A 19,426-nucleotide genomic window follows, 5' to 3' on the forward strand; every position below is an offset into this window, starting at 1 on the left:
CGCTTAAAACTCTTTTGCAGGTGGTCACCTTTGGAAAAGCATTAGGAAGAAGCGTTCCTCACCACCTTTCCCCCCCAGCAAGGCCATATGCTCAGTGTTGGGAGAGGCAAGAACCAGCAGGGAGGGAAGCGCCGTGGGCTCAGTACAGCCAGGCACTTCGATCACTCCTGCACGTCATGAACATAGAGTTTAAAAGCTTTCTTTTATAAATACAGTGTTAATGGAAAGCTCAGACAGATACATTTGCTGTTTATATGACACAAATCAGCGGAGGGATCTTCCGAAGTTCAGAAACATTAACTAGCACTAAGCTGAAGGATGATCTCAGTGAGAGAACAGCACAGCAGGTCTGCTTGTAAGAAACAACTTGAGAAAATGAGGAAAAGTCTGACTGAAATCTTCGGTTTGCACATCTTCTGTAAACCATGTTTTAAAATTAGCAAGGCACCCAGCCACTGGATTATTATTCACAGCGCTCGACTTCATGAAAATTCACCCGATACGTCAGGACGCCAGCCACCTACAGAAATAGCTTCTCGCTCCTTCAGCATTTTTGTGCACCACACTCTGCTGCTCCTACGTACCCCCATCAGACCTGAGGCTTTTGCCATCTGTCCTGAGGACTCGCCCACACCCAAGGATTTCGGGAGCTCGGCAGGCCCCATTAAGAAAGGCTCATCCCAGCCCCTGCCAGGCGTGGGCACAGGCACGCACCCGGAGAGACCAGGAGTTCCCTGCTCCTCACCCAGCCCCAGCACCTTGCAGGCCGAGGCACACTTAACTGGTATGCTTGAATGCTGTGGTTGTAGCCTGAATATCAGCTTTTAAGCCAAAAGACTTCCTTTAATTCCCTTCTCTACATTATTTCTTTCTGAAGTGACCACAGTAACTTTAAAGTATTATTAGCAGGGCTTGGGGTGCTGTATAGAGCAGCTAAAGACGCTGACATCTCCCGCTTGCTGTTTTGCAATTGTTTAATAAACTTCACCGCACTTCAAAAATCAGTTGCCTTGGAGTTTTCCTAACTAACTCCGTGTCTGCTTCGGGACACGCTTTTATTTGAAGTTCAGCCAAGACAACTGAAGTACTTCAAAGACCAACGCTAATGCTCCTGTAGCAGGAATTGGCAGACCTTTGGTCTGACCTGGTGAAGCCATTCCTGTAGCGAACTACATTGCTGTAATACAGTGCAGGAATGGCTTCACCAGGTCAGACCGAAGGTTTGCCTTGTGCAAGGTTCTGCCTTTGACAGAGGTCATCGGCAGATGTGCAAGGAGGGCTCTGAGAACAATTACAGCAATCCTTCAGTCCCTCTCCCGTGCCTCTACGAAGCACCTGTGGCTCAAGGATGCCCAGAGCAGGGAAGAGTTACCTTTGGGCTTAGTAGCTCCAAATTTCTTCCCTGTAAGCTTAATTGCTTACTGAAGGTATCTAAAACTTTCACAGTACACAGGCCCTCTACCTGAAAATATTATTGCAAACTCTTCTTCCACAGGCTTTACAGTGCCTCCAACACAGAGAGCAGAAACTTCAGGAGAGCCAAAGCTATTCTGCCTGGCAGACACTCCAGATAGCCTGAGGAAATCCATAGCAGATGGGCATTTGAAAAAAATGCTTCACATGCTCAGCAGAAACGTGTCAGCATCCTCCAGCTGAATTCCTCAGCACTCTGCTCTGAGCCCGTTCTGGTGCAAAGCAATCAAGGGGCCGTACAGACTGCACCCCTGGACAACAAGCAGGGAGGTGCTCTGGCAAAAGAAGCTGAAGTTGTGGTGTGACTGATGCACGAGGTGTGGAGAGGGAGAGATGAAGAGAGAAGAACCACACCGTTTAATCCCCAGGCCACCATACAGACGGTGCAGTCCTGGTTTGGGGATTTCCCTGTCAGCCACATCCTAGCTAGGAGGAAGATGCTTTTTCCAGCTCTGCAGGTCCTCCTCCCTCCAGGAGGGAGAAGAATTTCCTACAAAAGAAATTCAGATGTGTGGGGGAACCGAGTGCAGGCAGACCTTTACCTACGTGGATCCAGGATATCACGCAGCAGAGGGGCTGTGAGTTGCACCAGGGAGCGCCTGATAGCGCAGAGAAATGACCACACCGGAGCACAGAGCCCAAGCCCACGTTTCACAAATAGAAATTAAGGGCAAGACATTCTTAAGTGTTACAGAGGTCGTCACATCGTCGTCTCCATGGGCTGACCAGAGCTGTTGCTCTTTCCTGCTTGCTTCTGAATTGCTCTTCAGGGAGCACTGTTGTCCTCTTCAGCTAACAACCTGGCTGTGACCCTAATTGACTGCCCAATTTGGGATCTGGGAGCCTGATTTTCAGGATTCTCAGCTGTAGCCACTATTCAAGGCAAGCCGTGATTACAATTTATAATGGCGTTTTATACTTAAAGTCCCCTGAGGAAAAACACAAACACCACCACTGCAAGTTTTAGTCACCTCAGACAGATCTAAACCCGGTGGGGTTACCTCTGATTTAACACCCTTACAGACAGAGTTGAGTTGAATACAACACTGCATGGAAGCTCCACAAGTTTCTGAAACTGTGAGGTGTTGCAGTGATAACATTTTGCTAGTCCAGAAATAAATTAGGAAGTCTCACTTGAAAGTTGGAATTGAGTTGGGTGTAGCAAGAAGGCATGAATTCGCATGAAAAATGGAGGAAAACATCATCTTGCATAATAGCACTATCCGAACAACATTCATCCAGCACTTTGAATGAGGTCTTTAATGCTAGGTCCTCTAGTTCCTCAGTCTGGAAGCATACCAATATTATTTTACTACAACTGTGACATATTTAACAATAGATAGTCTGGTGGCAAAAAGAAAAAGCCAGTCACCCATCACAACCCAAACTTCTCTACAGAACGGTCCCAAATTCCTCACCACAGAACAAACTCTTTAAAGCTGTGAGCAACTGGGAGCAGGGTCTGCTAGCTACTGCAGACTTGCACATGTCCTCGTAAAAAAAAATAAAGAAATCATCTGGAGCTTTGCTTCGGTACAAAGAGATGCTCAGAACCATCTATGTAGCTATCTGTGTCATCCTCCCCTTCGTTCAGCTGAGCCGCACAAACACAAAGCTGTCTGTGCCTTCGCTGCTAATAAGCAGCAGTTCACGAGGGGGTTGACTACAGAGGAGTACATACAGATCCCAAAGCACATAATAGAAGGGCAGCATTAATCTCCTCCTGTTATGAAATCAAGAAGCATTCTGTGCATGGAAGCTGTCAGGACTGGATGTTGAAATGCTTCGCCTTTGGAAAAGATCATTTATAACTCCACATTTTCTATAGATGCTTTTTTAAAATTTATATCTTCATTGAAAAAGGCAGACTTTTTTATTGGAAGGAGAGAGAGAAGGGCAGAAGAGGGGCCTGCAATACACTCTTAAGCCAGATGTCAAGCAACTAACTAATGGGGAGGAAGGAGACAATTTCTTATTATGTTCCTCCCCAGCCTCTACTCAAAGTGCCATAAAACAGTTTGAAATACAAGTCAAATGGACATAAGTCTGTCTCGATTCCAAGTTGAAGTGAAATTTTATCATCCTTCACCAAAGACAAGGTTTCATCAAGAGACTTTACAGGACTGACAGCAAACTTACACAAATCACGGTACAATTTAACCGTGTTAATTTGGAATTTAACAAAAAAAAAAAAAAAAAGAAAATCTAAAGCTAAAGCTATACAATTATAGAAGCACCCCTCCTCCCTCTTACTGGTAGAAAAAAAGTAATGAAATGTTCCTCTAGTAAATCAGGGCAGGTTCAGAGAGATCAAAGATTTGTTATATCTGCATGGTCCACTGAGCAGGTATGGTTACCCCTTTGCAGCCAAGTGCAAGGGAGTAATGAACTACTACTGCAAGCTTTATATCTCTTTATCTTTCAGTCTGGCCTCTGGCAGACAGGTTATTGGAACAGTTTCATTCTAGTATATATTATCTGCACAGATGATGAAATCTTATTTCCGTGTGAAGGTACTTACAGCAGAGATGGTAAATCCACTACTGATAGAAATGAATATGGAAAGATAAAATGTGGGTAAAGATCTAAACCAGGGGCTTATCCCCCAGTTTATGGAAGCATTTATTAAAAATGAGTAAGGAGACCAGTCCATCTTCCTTCTCGCCAGAAGTCAGACATTAGTGAGCAGGATCTGCCCTGGGTCATTAACTAGCCTCTTCCAGACTTTCGTTTGCTTCTGCCACTTCCACTGCTTAGGCTCTTGCAACCCATCTCATTCGGGTATTTCTGTAAGGTCCACTGGCTTTAGCCCCAATCTACTCTTCACACCCAAATAGTCCAGCTGTTTTACATGCTCTCACTTGTATATCCAAAAAGAAAATCTCCCCGTTCTGTAAATAATAAGAAAAAAAAGTAGCTGCATGTCATCAGCAGAAAACATGGAAGGTCACCAAAACATCTGTTCAGCTGTGTTCACGGGTAAATGTTTCTCTAAGGAGGCAGGAGTTGTATTGTCTTTCAGCAGCTTTGGTTATTTAGCACGTCTCACATCTCTCTATGCGAGCCTACATGCGAAGCCCCGTGCTTCCCAAGAATGTGCAGACAGCACAGCAGGGTAGCCAAAGTACTGCAGAGGTTTATGTTTCATACTATTTTGTGACTGCGTTTCAGTATTTCAAAGAACAGCAGACTTGATTCAAAGAGAAAAGGCTCTCTACCTGCCAGAATACCACCATTTTGGAAAAAAGACAGTTTCTGTCTACATCTTTTAGCATTCCCATGCATCATGATAATAGGAAATAACCGTCTTCCACTGCAAAAGGGTGATCTTTGACAGAACTCAGCAGAGATGAATAGGATAAAGCTAGAGAGTACATAAGACGTGGTAAAGGAGGGCACACAGAGGTGGCTCACTAGATGCCAGGGAGAACGTCAGCTTATTTACTCACTTTTCACCCCATCAGCTGTCACATGCTAGAGTTATTTGTCCCTACCTAATCCTCAGACAAGGCAGCTGGTGAAGAATGAGCATGGTGAACCAAGACTCTAAAATAATATATGGAACACAGTCCCAATTTCAGCCACTGCAGCCTCCTTATATATTTTTTTTTTAATCTTTTTTTTTTTTTAATTTAAATTGACATTTGCCCAAATGCTTCTGCACAGAGCCTACATTTTGTCGTTTCAAGGAGCGTTGGTGTGACAGTGCTTGTAGGTGTCTAGACCTGAGAAAAGGGAGAACAAAAAAGAACCTGTCTTGATCTTTGATGCAGCTATTGTGTGACGGATTGGAACCATGGTGTAACATTAATACTGTAGCTCTTTTGGGGATGTATTACTAAATAAATGAGAAACGGTTTGGCAGACATGCAGAAGTGAGTGGGAAATTAATGCCTTCCTTTGCTTTTATCATCTTCCAGCTTGCTGTAATCCAGAGCTTGTTCACAGCTCTCCACAGGACAGAAAATTACCATTGGGTTCAGGTGCTGTGGAGCAGAAGAGCTCCCAGACCCCACTGCAGAGGAGACAGCGGAGGGAGAAAAGATTCATTATGGAGAGGAACCCCAAGTATAAATGAAATTACAGAACACTTTGTTCGACAACGGGAGCAGACAGTAGTCCTCAAGTCAACTTGTTCAGACAGGCTCGAAGCTTAGTGCCTATGGAGAGGACAGGAAAGCTAATCCCCTGCTGCCTCACCCGGGGTTCCCCATCAAAGGAGCTACCAGCTTCACCTCAGACTGGGACCTGCCAGCAAACTAACATGGATATGATGCTATGGTAAGTTAACAGCCTCAGTCAAATAAGAAGGAAGACAACCCAATGGTACGGATTCATCCCGATCTGCCAGACTGACAGCTTCTGAGAGCTATACAAAAAAAAGGCAGGAAGGGAGGGTGCAAAGAGGGAAGAAGTTTTTCTGAGTTATTCATAAGAATTTCTTTGTGTATTGCAGCCTGCTGAAAGCATGCAGGAGGCTATGAAAGGGTAGAGAGTACAGTGGGAAAATACAAACCAAGAGTCTCAGGTACACAGCTTCCAAGGAGTAACAACTGGGCCACAAACCAGCAAAGCTACAATTGATTCTTACATTGTAATCACCATAAAATAGCTATCCAACAGGCTTTGAAGTACTGCCTCTGTTCTTCAAGAGCTGCCTGTCTGTACTTTTTCTTGAGGGGAGGAGGGGGTAGAAAAGGACTTGCTGTGTCCCCATCTGTCCCCAGTCTTTTGGAAATGTTGGGAATGGACTAAAAAAAAAAACCAAACAACACAGATGAAACATGAACTAGGGACATATCTAAGTAAACACAATACAATTAGAATTCATCAAGAGTACTGGAGCTAAACTTATGGCCCTGCAAAGCAGAGGGCAAGGCACAATGGCACATTCAGTCAGAGATTGTGCAACGCTTTATGGGGAAGGAGACCATCGGATGAATAGTTTTACTTCTTGGAAGTATTACCGAGATTTGGAAGCCTTAAATGCCTTTATTCCTCTCTGTGTTATGTCTGCTGTACAAATACACATTCAACCATGGCAGAATGAGTCAAGCATCACAACCTAGTGAGACATGTCGAAGCAGAGCATCAGCACACTGACACAGCGCCTGCACGTACGCACACCGTTTGAGAGATCGAGGAAGGGAATCCAACCAAGTTTCCCACACAGCAACACAATGCTTGCATTTCTCATCAAAACCTCTAATCCCGTGCTGCTAAAGTGAAGGAGATGATACAGTCCAGCGTTTTCTTTTCCAAATCTTACTTCTATGACTCTTAAGTGGAATAACAACAAAAAAAAATCTGATTCTATTGGCAGCATAACAAAGAAAAATCAGTTCAAATGATGACTGATGATAGTTTAAAGTAGATTTAACTAACAGATACTGCATGAGAGGGAAATTTAGGTTACTGATTATGTAAAAAGACAGACAGGGAAAACAAGTCTAACCTCTAACCTTTCTTTCGTAAGTTATTATCATCACAAATACTAGATTACCACAATGAAACGTTCCATTTTGTGAGGCCACATGTTGGAGTGTCTGGACTGTAAGAAGTTAACTAAATTCAAGTTACTCACTGGGTTAACATTGATCTAACTTGTAATTAACATCATTTCATTCCTTTCCCACGTGCTGCCAACAGACACCATGAATGCTCCATAGGCAGCTTTCTGTCTGCGTGTGAGTTCACACACTCCAGTGGTCATGCAGAGCAGTCTGGTGACTACTGCACTGTCTGACTTTCTTAATTATTACTAACAGAAGCTGTTGCTGGTTTCCTGTTGAAAAGTAAGATCATACACACACACACACACACACACACAAAGATGGCATGCTCTCCTAGTGAACAGCAGGGCTAATTCAGATTGCAGCACAAGGCATCGAGAGAAAAAGGTACAGAAAGCCCGACTAAAACAACCCAGAGCTTATGTGACACAGTGTTGAGATGACTTTATTTACAAGCAGATGTCTGTTGACAAAAGCTTTTCTTACATGACTGTTGGTGCTGCTCCTTCCACGCTGCAGTGGAGGCCCACCTACACCTCAGTTATGAAAATGGTAAGTCACCAAAAGCTAACAGCTCTGATTACTGTAGCAGCATCCAGAATCTTTATGCAAATGTCTGCTGGAACTGCCTGCCACCAGAGAAGATCTGAAATGAAGGTAAAGACAATGTGTCCCTCACTTAACAGAAGCCTCCACCAAGAATTGCTTTTTTCTATACGAAAGGCTGGAAAAGGACTTAGAACCAAAGGTGAAAAAGTATGTGAGAATAGTTCTTACTGTACTTTGAATCACTTGTCTTACTTAGCAAATACGTCACCTTCATTTATACATTAACACTGACTCAGGGCTAAAGATCAGTCCTAACGAGTGGTGACTCAGCTCACATATGTCAAGTCGAAGTTTAGGATCGAACCTTGCCTTGGATGGCAGACAAGTCCCTTAACAGAATCTTACTTGGCCCAAGAAATTGAACGTGACAGATATGACACTGAATGGAAAGAGAAGATAAATCACCAAAACACACACACACAAAAAAACAAAACAAAACCACCAAAACCCTGTATTAATATTTATTGGAAAATATGGATGATTTTTGAAAATGTAAATTCAGAAACTATTTTTTGCATTATTCTGCCCAAGTAGATTTTCCAATTTTAGTGAAATACGTTACCTACATTTAAAGATAAAGGGCAGCACAGACTTAATCTCCCTTTAGACTTGTTCTTAGCTAGGTGATCTCCTCCCCAGTCATCAGTAGACACCAGTCTCAAGTCATTCATTAAAAGAACAGGGCTGTCTACAACAGATTAACATTTAATTAATGCAGAGAAGAAAGCTAAAATGAGAGTAACAGAATAAACTCCTGGTTAACATTTGAAATGAATATTACTAGTTTCAAGCAGGCTTCAACAGGCCATATTAGAATACCTGTTACAAGTTAGCCAGGCATACTGGAGATTTTGTATCACAGCTGCATCAAAAAAAAAAAAATTCTACCTTTATCACAGATTTCCTCATTAACACTGATTTGAGCTGATGTTGCCACCAGCAATGGTGCAGCTGTAGTTCATAATCTGTGTGACTCCAAACCCCAAATGAGTGCAGAAACCCACCTCCCTCCTTCCCTTCAGAGGATACCTTCTCATGGGAAATCCACAGGGGAAGAAGACTTTCTTCCCTTCCACTCTTACCATCTTGGTTGGTATAGTGAACTTCAGTTTCTTATGGAACTGAATCGTCAAGAAGAGAAACTAGAGTGGTTTTTAAAAGTAGCAGTATTTCACAACCTGAGCTCAGTTTAGTATTCTTCTACTTTTGGTATCTCAATTTGTTCAAAAAGGTAAAGAGGAATTTTGTACTGATGGTGAATAGAGTATTTTAAACACAGACTGTGCTTACAAATAGTTTAATATATATCCTTATTACTAATGGACACAAGTAAGTGAGAACTTTTATTTGAGGCTAAGAGAAAAGACAGCATTCAAAAAGAATTTTGTCCACCACTGGCCATGAAGAAATCTTATACGGATAGATGGAAGAGACATCATTACCAGAAGAACAACTGAGTTTGGAAAGAGGGCTACTCATTTTAGATGACCAAAAGTTTATTGCACTGAAGAAAGCAAACTTTTGCAATTCAGAAAGTATCAGGTCCCAATCGTTGTGTGAGGCCTGCTCAGAATTGTATCATGGTTGCAGTTATAAGGAAGAAATTAAGATGTGCTGAAATGAAGAAGCACATTTTTGGTCACAACACGGATTTCAGATATTCTAAACAAGCAACCTGTGGATTTACATCAGCCATGAGTTTCAGGATGTGGTAGCCATCTCTGTACATTTGACAGAACTGAAGCACTTTTCCAAACAACTTCATACGCATTCTTCTTCTTGGGAAGTCAAAGCTTTTCCTAAAGTAACAGCAGCAACTGCTAAGCTTAATCATTAACTTCGTGTTACTCAAGAACAGTTTTTATTTATTTTACAAAGCTAATGCTCACCAACATGCAGCTACACTGCTACGAGTGTTTCTGCCCTGGTGCAAAGACACTGCCTGCAGTCACCAGCCCACCACCTTCTCTTTCCGCTCTCTTGCTGACAAAACTTTTTCCTCCTGCTACTCCCACACCAGGATCTCCATTTCTATGGCCTGACTTTAACTTCATTCATTGCTATCTCGCTTGCTGAGCAGACTTTTGTGCCCTTCAGGTTTTGACCCCGTCCCCCTCTATACAGGCCGTGGCGCAAGTGTAGGCCGGTGCGCAGCAAGGCCTCCCGGCTGACAAGGACAGCCATGTAAACAGCCCGGCCTCTGGCAGGCACGTTCAGTGCGAGACACAAAGCTAAAGAAAAACTGCATTCACGGAGCAGAAATCTTGAAAATGTACATAGCCCAGTACCGTATAAAAAGTGCTTTTGTTTCATGTTCAGGAACAGGTTTTTTAATTAACTGAATGGGAGGAGTTTTAAAAACCAGGAACAATGACTGAGTCAGCAGCTCCAGCTCTTAGTATTACAGGGCTTTTTATGAGGCAGAATAAACATATTTCATTCAGAGTTAAGACATTTTTTATCAATGTGGAGAGAGACTTCAGAGCTTGGGCTTGGTAGCCTGAAAGAACGTCTGTGCATTATAGAGCAGCTTATTGTTTCAAAGCTCGTATCTCATTTACTCGCTGAATACACATGTGGTTTACAATCCCTAGCAGAGTCTCTGCATTCCCCCCTTCCAACCGCCCCCCAACTTAAACCTACTGAAATATTTTACATAAATTACTGGAGAACCTGTTGCTCAAACAGTTCCCGACATTTGGGTATCAACAACAGAAGGGAGGCAATTTTGTTTTTCTAGGCAATTTTCAGTTTTCCTATGAAAGGCACTATCCCTTTTTATTTTTCAATGCCCAGCACAGCCTGTATCTTAGCTTACATATTTACAAAGTGTATAAAATAGGAGAGAATGCAATTTATTATAGTTCTGACCTCCAGAAATCATGAGCAAACTCTGAAAAACAAGTTCACTTTACTTCTGGAACAAATTAGACAAAATATTTCAAACTGAAAGGGAGCCAATTTCCAAAGAAACTCCTTATTTACACAATAGATCCGGTTTACTCAGCTGAAGTCTTTTGTCAAAGAGAATATTCAGTGTTAAATATATTAATGCTACAGCTAGAATTATATTACAGTGAATTTAAACAAGTGTAAAGCCAAAATAATAGACAATCTGAAAATCACTGTAATGAAATACATGTAATAAATTATGCCCCCAATATTTTGTTATCCATAAACTGGAATATCATTTATTGAGCATGCAAAGGAACTTACAGCAAACATTTCCAACGTTTTTATTTACAATCAGCAGCCACATTTACTTCATCACCTCAGCTGAAAAGCAGAAGGTGCTTCGCCACCTGTATTCTGCATGTGGTAAGCCATCTTTTCAATCACTGTATAAACGCTGTCGAGTCTGTCAGAATCGTTTGTCTGGTTTCCAGTATAAGATAACACAGATTCAGGGTTGTGCAATTTATATACGAAGTCAAGAAAGCTCTCAATAGCAGCTCGAGATGAATGAAGGCAGCTTTTAAGAATGAAGATTTTGGTGTATGTTCACAGCATGTATGAACGTGTCACTAAAAAAAATAAATCAGATGGGCTGAAAAAATGTGTGTAGAGATGGTGAATAAGAGCATACTGCTTCAGCACTGTTACCTCACTTAATTTCCATTTCTCCTCAAAAAAGTGATGAAGACAATAAATCTAAAATTCAGATCTAAGCAAGACTTGCATCTGCCACAGCTCTTCTGAATGCATTCTGTCACACACATTTTAGTTCATTACTTGGTTCAGTAACATTTCTTAAATAAATTGGTTACCATCTAAAGCTCTCTTTTGCAGTTCACATGATTATAGCTGAACCCAAAAAGTGTAAACAAACAGGATGCCCAGCAAATTTTTCCCTCTTGTAAGCTGTCTGCCAACTTGCTGAGAGCCAAATGAAACCAGTTAGTATAGTCAGCCTGGCCTAAAACTGCTTGACAGAAAATAAATGCTACAGACTACACACTGGGTGCTTTAATTTTTACAAGTGTTTCTAGAAGAGCACTCAGGTGATTTTGTTTTTTTTCCATGTAAATGATAATTCATGATTTAAGACTTGTACTATGCCTTGCTAATGCTTTCTGAAATTATATTGAATATTTATCTTGTCTGTGTTTCCAATGAAACCTTTTCATTAATACTGGCTTGGGGCATCTCTGTCTGAAAGCCATTTTTGCACCAATTCCATTTTGTAGCCTTTCCCAGAAAGGGCTGTGAAGCGGTAATTATCAAAGTGGCTGGTCCCCTATTTGTCTTTGAATGCACATGGACTTCCCCAGCTGCTAGATTATCATGAGATATGTTATTACATACTAATTTCTAAGTACACAAGCTAACATTAGCAGCTGCAAATGCTCTACAGAAATTCTGTGCATTAAATTTCTATGAAAGAACTTTTCCTTTAAAACAAGGTGATCCTAAAGCTACCTCTTGGACTTTGAGAAATACTATTAATATCTTTGGACTGCAAAAAAAGTTAGTCACTGAATAATGAAACTAAACCAACACTAGGCAGTTTGTGTGAGCACACAGATTTAAGGTGGTGAAGAAGCCATGAACACAGTAGGAAAAAAAAAAGAGTAGGGTTTCAGACACTTAGAATTGGTTACTGTATGTGTTATGAGAGAGAAAGAGAGAACAGGCTATGCTTAGAGACCAGAAAGACTGGTACATCAAGCTAAAAGCAACTCAAAACACAAAACTGTCAAAAGAGCAGTCTTTGCTAGTGTTATCACAGAGTATTGTAGTTTCCTCACCAGCTTAACGCTCCTTTCAGGAAAATGACTATTTCCGTTTAGTTTTCTGAACATAGGGAGCAGAGCTGCAATGACACAGTAAGAAACCGTATCTTTCAAATGACATGAATTGCACTCCTTGAAGCAGTAATTTCATAAAAACGTCCCTTCTTTTTCAAATACGCTACTGCACACCCAGCAAGAGCAAAGCCCAACAACACACATGGCCTCCCACACACTGAGCCTCCACAGACATGCAGCAGTACAGAAATTACCATGCTGAAAATCATTTGGAAAAGGATCACCTGCTTCAAGAAAGCACCCCGACACTTTTCTCACACTTTAATAGAATCACAGAGTGGTTTGGGTTGGAAGGAACCTTCAAAAACCATCTAGTTCACCCCCCTGCCATGGGCTGGGACGCCTTCCACTAGATCAGGATGGGGCTTTTTGCCCCTTTCAACTTGGCCTTGAACACCAGGGATCCAGGGATGGGGCATCTACAACTTCTCCGGGCAACCTGTTCCAGTGTCTCACCAGCCTCTTACTGAAGAATTTCTTCCTTATGTCTAATCTAAATCTACCCTCTGTCATCTTAAAACTGTTACTCTTTGTCCTATTGCTACATGCCCTTGTAAAAAGCGTCTCCATCTTTCATATAAGCCCCCTTTAAGCATTGAAAGGCTGCAGTGAGGTCTCCTCGGAGCTTTCTCTTCTCCAGACTACCAAATCCAGCTCTCTCAGCCTTTCTTAGTGGGAGAAGTGCTCCAGTCCTCACATCCTTTTTGTGGCCTTCCTCTGGACCCACTCTAATACATGTATGTCGGTCTTGTACTCAGGGCCCCAGAGCTGGATGCAGTCTACCACACGGAGTAGCCTTGAGGGCACCAAACCCTGCCATTGAAAGTGACTCTACCACCTGTAAACTTGGCCAACTGTACCTGCTGGGTTCACAGAAAGTAGTCAGAGGCATGGATTGCTCTGCCTGTACCCATGACTAACAAGCTTATTATCGACATGCAGTTTCAATGTCCATTTAACTAAACTGATACACAGCACGTTTAGGTCAGTCGCTGGACAGACAGTGACCAGCTCAGCTAAGTCAGGTACAGTCAGACCCGTGTCACCTTACCAGCAGGATGCTTTCTGGCTAAGCGAAGTCAAAGGGGGTAATTCCAGGGTCCTCACCTTTCTTCCTCGCAATTGCTTGCTCTTTGTGCACAATACGTAAGCTTCCCCAGCGACTCTTCAGTCTGAATTGCCCAAATCATCGGGAGCCTAAATACCTATGAAGTTACTTAACATCTTACTTATGGGTTATTCTTCATCATAGCCTAGTGCTGTGCTCCTGCCGGCTACAAGCTCTTCATGGCTGACCATGCATCTCAGTTGGCAGCTCCAAGAAGGCTCAGCTGAGCCAACTTTCACAAAGCTGCATGCCAGCTGACCCAAGATTTGTCTTGGACAGGAGTTAGGAAACCACTCTATGTACTTTCCATCTGATTCACATTAAACGAGCCTTATGATAGCCCAACACCACAAAGTGACAAACGTCTGCAATGTGATAGGAAGGTGGCTATTTTCCATTTTCCACAGCAGAGATGACTGGTGTATCTCAACAGACTGAAGGCATATAAGCGTCACATACGCTATCACAGACATCTGCTTCCTTGAACGAGCATGCCTGACAGCAGCAACGCAGATACAGCAGCACGGGCTTTAATCCTCAGCAGTGCAGTCAGTCTTCCAGGGACTCCAGGCACGCAAACCTTGGTTGCTACCACACGCTGAGCTGCTCCTGCTTCCCCACTATTGTGAACCAGGCAAGCCAGGACATGCTGTGATCTTAAACGTTCATTGTGCTGTGTGGGCAGACCCAAAACACCTCACTTTCAGGATTTACCGGGGGAAAGTCTAAGGCCACATCAGAAAGCTGATCTGTAAAGCTGCACACATCTTTGTGAGGAGCCAAAGGCTTAGCATCGTCCTTTATATGCTACTTCTTCCCTGAAAAAGATTATGGGATGTCCCAATTCCCCGTTCCCCCTCTCCCTCTTGCAGAATTATTTTCCTCTGAAGAAAATGAAAAGCAAACAAAGGAATATGTTGAAAACACCATCTGTGATCCTCCTCTAAAAGTAGTATACCTGGAAATTGGTATGACCAAAATTTCATAGTAAAAGTGTGAAACTTACAGTGAACAAATCAATGCCACTAAAATGTTTTTTCCTCATCTACTGTTAAAAAAGTTTTAGAGTTACTATTTCTATTGAGATCAATAAAAATTAAAAGGCATTGTTCCCAGATAATAATAGAGCATGAGTTTATCTATGACCATATCACCCCGTAATGATCAACAAAAATAAACCAAGCCAGATACTAATCCTTCACAACAGAAAAGCTACAGAATTAGCAGCTTACATACAACAGAAATAGCAAAACCACACAATTAAAGTCTTTATGCAAGATTACAGCATGAAGCACTACGGGCTAATCCAGGAACACCAAATAATTTAATTACACTTTCTACTGAAAAATTAAACCATATGTATAGCTCATAAGATCAAGCTTTCTAAGATGTTTCTGCTTTTGATATCCAACATCTGTCCGAAAATGAGATTTTCACTTCCCTTATGAAATCTGATTCCACCTCCACGGCTGAACTCAGGCAGTGTTGATGGAAATTACGTGGGGGAAAATGAGCAAGTGCTGGATCATTTGATCTATCCTTACAGCAGAGTTCAACCTCTAAATAGTAAAAATGTGTTAGAATAGGACAACTCTTTCTGTACAGGCGAAGGCACTATGGTGATGCAAGAATAATCTGAATTTCTTTCCCCCAATATCCTAAATTTTCTTCAGCTTCTTCCTTCACAATTAGGACCTCATTCCTCATTAAGTAATTCCTCCAACACTATATAGTGCTAGCTCATCAGTTTGGGCTGCGTCCTTGAGAAAAACATGTAGAAGGACTGCACATATGCAATGTAAAGACAAGAAAGAGACAAAATTTCTGCTGGATCAGCTCACCCATCATCCTCAAGACCTGTTGTCTGCTGTCACTGACCAGCTTTAGAAACTTTCCCATCATGAAGGTCTGGGCAATGCACAGCACGCCAGCTCCTATGAGCTGAACACCCACACTAAGGAGAACCATATGAGCAGATTCAACCAAAAAATTCTTTCTGTAAGTATTATTTTTACAAAGTTTCTACACCAATAAAAACAGTGTTTTTCTGAAGGAAGAAAACAAGCCTGCATATCTCATCTGTACTTTACTCTGGCAATTTGTTTGTCCATTTTTACAGCAGTGTCTTTGCAAAGGATCTTAAACTTCCTATGAAAAATATTTTGGTGAAGGCACAAAATTCAGGAACTCAGTTAAATGTTTCTGACTCTCGTACAGCTGTGAAGTTTTAGTGTTACTTCTTTGTTTTCTCCAGCAGAACTATTCTGAGATGCTTTCTCAGTCCCCACAGAAGAGATGCACGCTTGCACGTGCGCTCGGTGCCCCAAGTCGGGCTAAATAACCTTAAAAACTGGCGAGCAAGTTGCATTCGCACTATACCTCTACTGTTTCCTTTGAGCTGGTTTGAATCCAGTCTCTCCCATCCCAGCTACAGAACCGATCTTTCTGCCCCAGTCAGAACCGTATATACAGAAATAGGGAGAACTGCTCCAAATGATCCTTGGGGCAGAGCAGCTGATTACACAACCTTATGGCCAGGGAACCATGAATGTGGGAAGCAAATTTCAAGGCACTGCTTCAAACGCAGCAGGGCAGGAAATGCCTGAGTATAGACATCTTACATGTTACATGCAGCTTGCAGTCACTGATTATTGTGTGGAATTTCCATTATGGATCCGAGAAGCCTTTCAATTAAAATGGAAACAAAAAAATCAACAACAAAAAAAAAACCACACCCAACTTCAAATTGAACTCAATATGTTCCTGCAATAGTTTGGACAGGTCAGCATGCCCCCAAAAAGATGGTATGGCTGAAATTAATTCTGCCAACTCCGATTTCAAACTGCTATGAAGAGATCATTATGTATGCTCACTTGCAATGTTCACCCGTACTTACACTAATAGCCTGCATTTGACTACAAATTTCCTGGTGATGGAAATGCAGAACAAAGCAACAGCAAAATGTCTTACCCACCATGCTGTCGATTTAGCAGAGAAAAAATTAACCTGCATCCCTCTGGTTAAAGAAAAGTTTCATCAATACATGTCAGGCAGCAGTATCTGGAGCTATGTATATGTTCTTTTAATGACTTTCAAGTAGTGTTTGCTCATTACAGTAATTAAAATAATAGCTCAATCCTTTCAGGGTCGACAGTTTTCTAAAAATTAAACTGCTTTATTCCAGCACCATCCATCATCCTGAGTAGGAGATCACTCTTCAACCAGAAGGGGGTTCCTTCTCACCAGGCAATTTACAGGATAATCCTCGATTTTGCAGCGTGAAGAGCAGGCAGCCAGCACAAGGGGTGCATTGTTAGAACCCCCCTGCCTCGCAGGGGCACGCTGGCTCCCCTTGGGGCAAGGGTTCAAAGGCCTTGTACAAAGCAGTGGAAGGGGCAAGCTGCAATTCATCCTCAGCCCTGCCTTCCTCCTTGCCCTGGGTGCCAGAGCTGACGCCTTGGAGACAGGTTTCAAGGATCAGGTCTCGTCCTTGACTTTCTGGGCTCTTCTGACTGGACGACAAACTCTCCCCAAGGCTGGTGGCAAGGAGAGGGCTATGGCTGCATCTCCCACCCTGTCAGGACTCGTCCTGCAGGAGCAGAGACACAGTTATGCTGTTACACGCACCAGTTTTGTTTTCACTTGGCATCAGAACTGATATGGAGAATCAAAGGGAGGATCGGCACTGAACATTTATTTGTGTATCAAGGGGAAATTCAGAAGCCACTGAAAAAGTTTAAAGCAGGCTCTAAGAACAGTACAAAGAACAAACGTTGCACCGACAGAGAGCATTTGTAGGCAAACCTCAATGCCTTTACCCTAGCTAAGTTTCATTAACATTTACATACGTTTTCAGAATTTTATTTCTGATATTTAAAACCACCAAATAATGAAGGTTTCAGAGAAACACGGGTCATTGTGCCTGACCGCTATGTTCCCCCCCATGCCAACTTTGTTCTGTGACTGAATTAAATTTACCTGGCAAAGCAAAACAATGAGAGCCACTTTTTTTTTTCTTTTTTTTTTTTTTCTTTTTGTAAATAAACGTTGAGGAAAAACGTTCAGGGAGCATACCAACTGCAGGGAAAAAAGCAGCAATTCAGGAATACAGACGAAGAGTGGAACAGAGTAAAAGGTGGAAGTAAAGGATGCTGCTGGGCATCCCCAGGGCTTCTGGGTGACAATGCTCCACAGAGTCCCTGCAAAGTTCCTGGCTGCCAGGAAGAGGCTACACGCAATTTGTCAAAAGGCAAAACACATCCAGTAGGAGAAAGCATGTCCAGCCATGAAGTCCATCACCTTTTATCCAAGCACTTAATTCTTCCCACATAAACTCACCCTGGCAATGTCTATTCTCATTTGAAAGCCTTGTGCCTAGGAAGATGATGACAAACCACAGCAAGGCATTTTTCCATACCAGGTGCAAGAGCAAGCCAGAAAGATGTGTAAAGGGCTTTCAATAGTCTGTGGACTTGTTTTAAGACAAAGAGCTAGGAAAGTTGAAAATATCCATCCAGGAATTGTATGAATTAAGAGTTTACCAGGCAAACCCTCTCTTTCCACTGCCTCATTTTGTGATTTTCTTTACAACAGCAGGTTGAGACTTTGGAGAAGATGGCTGTTAATACTCACATCAGGCTGCTCAAACAAACATCCCCTGCCGAAGAGCACAGGGCTACAGACTGAATCTTCCTACCTTGCTGCAGGAGGTAGGAAAGGACCAAAAAGTAGCATCAAATCTTTCGCTTTTGTGTAATAGCAGTGAAGCTAAAAATAGATTTATATAATATTTATAATCCTTAATCTCCCTTCAAATCAAAGTGATGGCTAGATTTGCTAGCGATTAGAGACCCCAAGAGATTTATTTGTAAATGGCTGGCTCAGACGCTGCTAAATCCTCCTTGCTTCTATTTAGCCCGTTTGCTGACCTGGTAACTATGCAAAACATAAATTTTAATGAGAAAAATATCCAGCTACCTCCACCACAGAAAGCCTCTGTAACAAACATTATAAAGGGAAAACATAAGGTGTGGGTTCACAGAGCACTACTGGAGGGGGAAGGGAGAGCTTTTCAGCAGTGGATGAATTCAATGTTGAGAAAAGGCCCAAATCTTCCATATAGGCAGTGCATTTAGTGGTTCCCTGCACAACTAATCTGTTGTTACTTATTCTTTTTCGTTCAGTATAGATGGACCCTGTGTAGCAGGGACCGGGCTCCGGAGAACAGCCCTCATTTTGTTCAGCACAATACAGCCTTCTGAGGCCTTCGCTGCCACTTGAACTGTCAAGTTGTACGCCGGCGAGGGAAGGACAATTTTGAAATGAATAAAGCAAATAACTGATTTTAGTCCCATTGGGGCATAATGCCTCATCCCTGCTAAGGGATGGTAAAAACTTTTTACGTCATATTTTCTACTCGTGGTAGTTTATACAAGTGTGCAGTATGGGTATTTCTTTGCTTTCCAGGAAAGAGACAGCAGCACACCGAACAGATTCCCAGTCAGATGTTGGGTGAAGGTTGGAGAGGAAGGCACCAAGGGTCTGCTTCACAGGGCTCATTAGCACCCACTGCAACCTAATGGATAGCTGCATTTGTCTAAGCACAAGGTTTTAGGGTTCATCAGTGACCTTTTAGATCACAGTCAAGGAAAACTTGCTGATCTCCCATGACTCACACAGATTAATATTTCCCATAACAAAGTCAGTAATACAGACAGAAATGTAAAAGCACCCACAGGATCCCAGAAGAAAATTCCCACCAAAATCCATTTTTGGTGCACGTCAATAGTTTTATATCTAATGCCCAAGAACACAATTCACATACTAAATGTGTTCCACTTCGATAAAGTTTTAACAGATTTTTATCCATCAAGGCCCAGAGAAATGTGAACGCAATTCCCAGATGATGAAGGAAT

The 19,426-nt window shown here is 42.3% G+C and overlaps 1 protein-coding gene across 4 annotated transcripts in view; it reads right to left on the reverse strand.

Annotated features, from left to right (window-relative positions):
- GAREM1 (GRB2 associated regulator of MAPK1 subtype 1) overlaps nt 1-19,426 on the reverse strand; it is a 103,215-nt gene that overhangs the window by 25,068 nt on the left and 58,721 nt on the right. The window lies entirely within an intron of this gene.

The sequence above is a fragment of the Cygnus olor genome, chromosome 2, assembly GCF_009769625.2.
Source record: "Cygnus olor isolate bCygOlo1 chromosome 2, bCygOlo1.pri.v2, whole genome shotgun sequence".
Classification (NCBI taxonomy): Eukaryota; Metazoa; Chordata; class Aves; order Anseriformes; family Anatidae; genus Cygnus; species Cygnus olor.